The sequence below is a fragment of the Myotis lucifugus genome, unplaced genomic scaffold, assembly GCF_000147115.1.
Source record: "Myotis lucifugus unplaced genomic scaffold, Myoluc2.0 scaffold_1100, whole genome shotgun sequence".
Lineage (NCBI taxonomy): Eukaryota > Metazoa > Chordata > Mammalia > Chiroptera > Vespertilionidae > Myotis > Myotis lucifugus.
The window spans coordinates 72,848-78,847 of NW_005872148.1; the positions used below are offsets into that span (position 1 = coordinate 72,848).

The 6,000-nt window shown below is 38.4% G+C and overlaps 1 pseudogene; it reads left to right on the plus strand.

Annotated features, from left to right (window-relative positions):
* The first annotated feature begins 2,397 nt into the window (after nucleotides 1-2,397).
* LOC102434596 lies at nucleotides 2,398-4,253 on the plus strand (annotated as a pseudogene).
* The last annotated feature ends 1,747 nt before the right edge of the window (nucleotides 4,254-6,000 follow it).

Genomic DNA, 6,000 nt, shown 5'->3' on the forward strand with positions numbered 1-6,000 from the left:
GGGCTCTCATTGCGGTGAATTAACACCCACATACATTCTGAAATGGCAATGGCCTGTACATTCTTTAAATACTGTAAAATTTTCTCCATTTAGGTCATTCTGTATATGTAAGATACCAGGAATATTCCAGATTCTCATACATCTTTTTCAGCATTCTTATATCTTATTTAGCTAGTTCAGGAAACTAGTCAGGGTTAATCAAAAACAAAACAAACAATACACACACACTAATGTTCCACACAAAAAAAAAACTCTACAGCTTTGCAAATATTGTTTTATTTTACACTTCCTCCGTTGTATTTTAAAGACATAACATAAAAATGAAGTTTTAGAAATGTTTCAAAATAAGATGACTTAAAATAATACAAAGTCTGATAACCACATAACCTACTTTAACACTACCATTTGAAAAACACTTCAAATCAAAATGCCATTCTAAGCCAAAACTTGTACAGTTTGGATTATAAAACTATGCTCACTTCCTAAATTATATTTGGATCCCTTAGTCTAGAGACCATCACTATCACAATCTCTTTACTCTTTTAAGAATTATTCAGAATCTCTAATAGGCATTTTTTACATCAATCATTTCTACTGACATTAGCATACTAAAAGCTAAAATGAAAACGTTTTAATTATTTTAGTAATTCATTTAAATCTATTATAAAACTATTATGTTAACATGATAAAGATTTTAATGAAAAAATAATTATATTTGAAAAAGAAAAACATTGAAAAAGATGGTACTTAAAGATTTTCATTACATTTATTGCATTGACATTGGTTAATAAATGTATGTTTCAAGTGTACAATTCTATGATAGGTCATCTTTATTCTGCATTGTGTTAACCACCCAAGTTATCTCCTTCTGTCACCACACATTTGACCCCCTCTACCTGTTTCTACTTCCCCAACTCCCCTTTCCCTCTGGTAACCACCATACTGTTGTCTGTGTCTATGAGTTTTTGTTTGTCTTCTTTGTTTATTGTTTTCAGTTTATATCCAACATGTAAGTGAAATCACATGGTTATTGACGTTTCCCATCTGACTTATTTCACTTAGCATGATGTTGTCAAGATCCATCCATGTTGTTGAAAATGGCAGTATTTCATCTTTTCTTATGACTGAGTAATATTCAGCTATAATATTGTATATGTACTGTAAGAACAGGAAATAATATTGAATAGGTACTTTAAGGACAGGAAAAAAGGCCTTTCTTTTATTTTGCTGTAACCTCCCACAATTTATGAGAAGCACCTTGTCATGAATACCCAAGATTGTAGCTCTTCTGATTCAAACAACAAGACAAGTTACTCTCAAGGCTACATTCTTGCATACACCTCCTCCCTGCTGGTTTACAACTCAGGGATAATTACTAAAAACTTCCCTTTCCCCTCCCCTTCAAACAAGCCTCTTTTGAATGCTTTATAACTTTTACTCTAAGCATGTTTTACAGGCTTGGGGAAAATACCGATAAGACACTTCCCTAAGACATCTGCGTGGGCTGTCTCCTGAAGGACTAATGGACAATGCCCCTAATGAATGCTCAGTTTCAGCCCCCCAAAACCCCTCCCTTCCTTGACACCTAGCAACAGCAGCCAAGGCTTTAAAAGTGGGTGGAGGGAGGGAGGGAAGTTTTTGTTCTTTGCTTATGTATTGATTAGCAATACAAGGGCCCTTTCCCTTTGGGGAAAGTAAAAACTACCTCTTCTTTTAGTTGTGAATTCCTTCATAGCCTGCTTCACCTGCCAAAAACCCTAACACGTACCACATTGAAAAAGGTGAAAGTTTTCCTACAAATCTCTGTCATGTCTGCCTTAATAGAAGATAGTGGATTCTCACATTTGCTTCTGTACTCAATCTTTTGTCATTTGCTGTTGTGGGTGAGTAGATAAAGAAAATTTGGCCACATCCCACATATGCATAGTTGAAAAAGAGGAGTATTTTAATAGCCTTTTCAGATAATTGTGGATATTGTTCGATACCACACCAAAACATAACAAGTAGTTTTTTAAAGGTTAGTGGCCATGTGAAACCTGAAACAATGTTATGAATGTCTCCAACTCTTACATCAAAATCTACTGGTCTCTTTCATGTTGAATGTTTTAGTCATGCAAAATGTTTATCATCAATGCATTTGGTCACTAAAAAATTAGGTCATGGAGCCCAGGTGAGGCCATCCTACTCCCAGGTGCACATGCCCTAGCCCCTGCCACCCCTGCCACTTCAAGCTACTGGCCCGCCCTCCTCAGGCCTTGCCTCTACACTCTGTTTCCCTCTCACCTCCCCCTCTGACCAGCGGTGACTTAAGGGACAGAGCAAGCTGAAGCCTATTTTTTCTCCCTTCTCGCAGTAGTGCCAGGCAGTCCCCCTTATGTGTTCCCACTCTGGCCCGAGATGAATGCTGAGGCAGAAGCTGAGTTCAACATGTCCTGGACACCAACTCCCACAAGGTTACTCACTATAAACAATACCCACCTAACACAAGCAAAGTTTATTCCTACTTTGAATGCCATGGAAAGAAGACAGAAAACTCCAAAATAAGGTAGATGAGCTATGAGGAAACAGTATTTTATGGGTTGCAGTACATTCTTAATAAGTACTTAAAAGGTACAGTAGTGACCAAGGAGAAGATCCAGGAAGCCAAAGAGGCATACATAGAGCATTTCCAAGATGATGTATTTAACGAAAAGGGGTGGAACTACATTCTGGAGAAATACCCTGGGCATCTTCCAGTAGAAGTAAAAGCTGTTCCTCAGGGCTCTGTCATTCACAGAGGAAATATGCTCTTCACAGTGGAAAAAACACAGATCAAGAGTGTAAATGGCTTATACAGTGGGTTGAGACGATTCCTGTTCACTCCTGGTATCCAATCACTGTGGCCACAAATTCTAGAGAGCTGAAGAAAATATTGGCCAAGTATTTGTTAGAAACATCTGGTAACTTAGTTGGTCTGGAATACAAGTTGCATGTATTTTGGCTATAGAGGAGTCTCTTCCCAAGAGACTGCTGGCATGGGAGCGTCTGCTTATTTGGTTAAGTTCAGAAGAATGGATACGGTAGCAGGAATTGCTTTAAAAAATGCTGTGAATGAAAGATCAAGTTCCAGGCTGTTCTCTTCCAGCAGGAGAACACAGTAGCATAACAGCCTGGGGGAAAGACCATGAAAAAGATGCTTTTGAACATATAGTAACACACTTTTCTTCAGTGCCTGCATCTGTGGTCAGCAATAATTATGACATTTATAATGCTTGTGAGAAAATATGGGGTGAAGATCAACACATTTAATAGTATCAAGAAGTTCAGAGGCACCACTAATAATCAGACCTGATTCTGGAAATCCTCTGGACACTGTATTAAAGGTTTTGGATACTTTAGGCAAGAAATCCCCTATTACTAAGAACTCAAAGGGCTACAAGTTGCTGCCACCGTAACTTCAAGTTATTCAAGGGGATGGAGTAGATATTAGTACCTTACAAGAGATTGTAGAAGGCATGAAGCAAAACAAATGGAGTATTGAAAATATTGCCTTTGGTTCTGGGGAGCTTTGCTACAAAAATTAACAAGAGATCTCTTGAATCGTTCCTTTAAGCGTAGTTATGTTGTAACCAATGGCCTTGGGGTTAATGTCTTCAAGGACCCAGTTGCTGATCCCAACAAAAGGTCCAAAAAAGGTTGATTATCCTTATAGCAAAAGGCTAATATGCACACTGTCTCCTCAACCCAGAGTTCAACCAGGGGGTAGCTGGCCGGCCAACCACCTGTGGCCCCTCCCCCTGGCCAACCCCGCTGATCAGGGCAGGCCTGCCAGACCCCACTCATGCACAAATTTGTGCACCAGGCTTCTAGTCTTTATAATAATAAAAGTGTAACATGAAAATTGACCAAACGGCCGAACAGCAGAAGATCTGTCCAGACAACTTTCCAGATAACCTGCCAGATGAAGCCAGGGCTGTGAGGGCTGAGGCAGCCGCTGTGGCAGCCAGGGCTGCAAAGATCTACCCTTGCATGGATTTCGTGCATCGGGCCTCTAGTCTTTACATAAAACACCAGAGGGAGATTTTGTTACACTTGAGGAAGGAAAAGGAGACCTTGAGGAATATGGTCATGATCTTCTCCATACTGTCTTCAAGAAGGGAACGTGACAAAAAGATGTTGATTTGATGAAGTAAAAAAAAAATGCAAAGCTGAATAGTGAACTGGAAGAGCACCTCATTAGGCTTATGACTGGGCGTGTGTCCTTGCCTCTACGTGTGCGTGTACATGCACGCTGGTATACACCGGTGTGTGTGTGTGTGTGTGTGTGTGTGTGTGTGTGTGTATGATACATACTGTTCATTGTACAGATGCCAAATTATTTGATGGTTTTTAGACATACTGTCTCCCCGCCCCCAGTGTTTAGGTGATCTCAATTAGGCAATGCACTTGATCACATAAAAGTTTAATGCTAAAATAAGCTTTTTAGGGCCCTTTTCCAATAGACAGTAATTTAATCTGGTACTGATATTTTCTCAACAGAACTGAGAAACTTTTATAAATAACTAAAGATCAAATAAAGAAGATTTGCATAAAATTGTCATGATGGCTTTATGTTTAATTTGTATTTTTGTACAAACAAGATTGTGTATGATATGTTTAAAGTTTCAGTGATTTAACAGTCTTTCCAACTTTTCAGGATTTCTATGAGCACAGACTTTCAAGAAAATACGTGAAGATAAATTACATTGCCTTTTGTCCATTAATCAGCAAATAAAACATGGCCTTAACAAAGTTGTTTGTGTTATTATACAATTTTAAAATTATGTCGGGACACACCCTATAGAATTACTCACCTCACTGCCCCTTGTAGAATATATATTAATCATTCTACATTCAAAAAAATAATGGCTCTTACTGGAATGTCTAGGCACTCTACAGTGATTATACCTGTTGGTCATTGTATTGTACCAATGAAATGCCAAATTTGAAAGGCCTGTACAACAGTTTTATATGTCAAATATTGCCTGTGGCTATAATCAAGATTTTAAGGAGATAATGTTTTTAGAAAGAATTTCTGTGTCCCCTATAGAATATATACATAAATGTAAAATATTGACAAAAATGGAGGTAGTGTATTTTAAAGTAATTACACTTCTGAATTTATTTTTCCTATTCTATAGTTGATATGACTTACTGGAATGGGTAGTGAGTATACTTTAAATTTTTTGATTGTTATATTTTTATTACGTTTTTTAAAAATTAAATTGAATATTAAAAAAAATAAGTCAGACCTGGCTTAGATAATCCCTCCAGAAGAGATCATTCCAGCAGACCAACATCCATAACAAAAACAATAGCTCAATGAATAGGATAGTCTTTCCTTTTCCCTTCCTTCCATATTGCTCATCTTTTCTGTGCCTTCCCTCCAATCTTCACCATAATTTCTTGAGCATTTTCCCCAGGTTACAGCATATAGTGAGTGGTGTCCTTAAAAGTCACTCACTTTTGAGTGTTTACACGGATCTATCCTGATTTCCCCTCTCAAACCTGGCCTGATATTCTGTAGCCAATTCGTATCTTTGTCCCACCGAGTGACTGGAGGCCCTCCTTGTTTTCACTAGGGGGTCTTTCTGCAGCTTTCAGACACACCCTGTAGGGATCAGTCCAGGCAGCTGGGATCCTGCCTCTCTTCCTGACTCAATTTGATGGGGCCCAGGCACTCTTTCTGATCTAGTAACAATGAAAACACAACCCATTTCCTGAAACCCTGTTTAGGAGCAGGCGCATCATCCACATGTGTCTATCCTGACCTCACAGAGATCAATGCCCCTTCACTTTGTGGAGTCTGACCTTCAAACTCTTTGCCTTTCTCATGAGGGAATCTGTTCTTCCTCCAGCTAAATCAACCTTATTGTTTTTATGGCATTCTTGGTATTATTCTATCGCATTTCTTTTTATAGCAAGGCAAACAACATAATATCATTTGGCAAACAACATAATTATTATTGATTCATGTAAGGA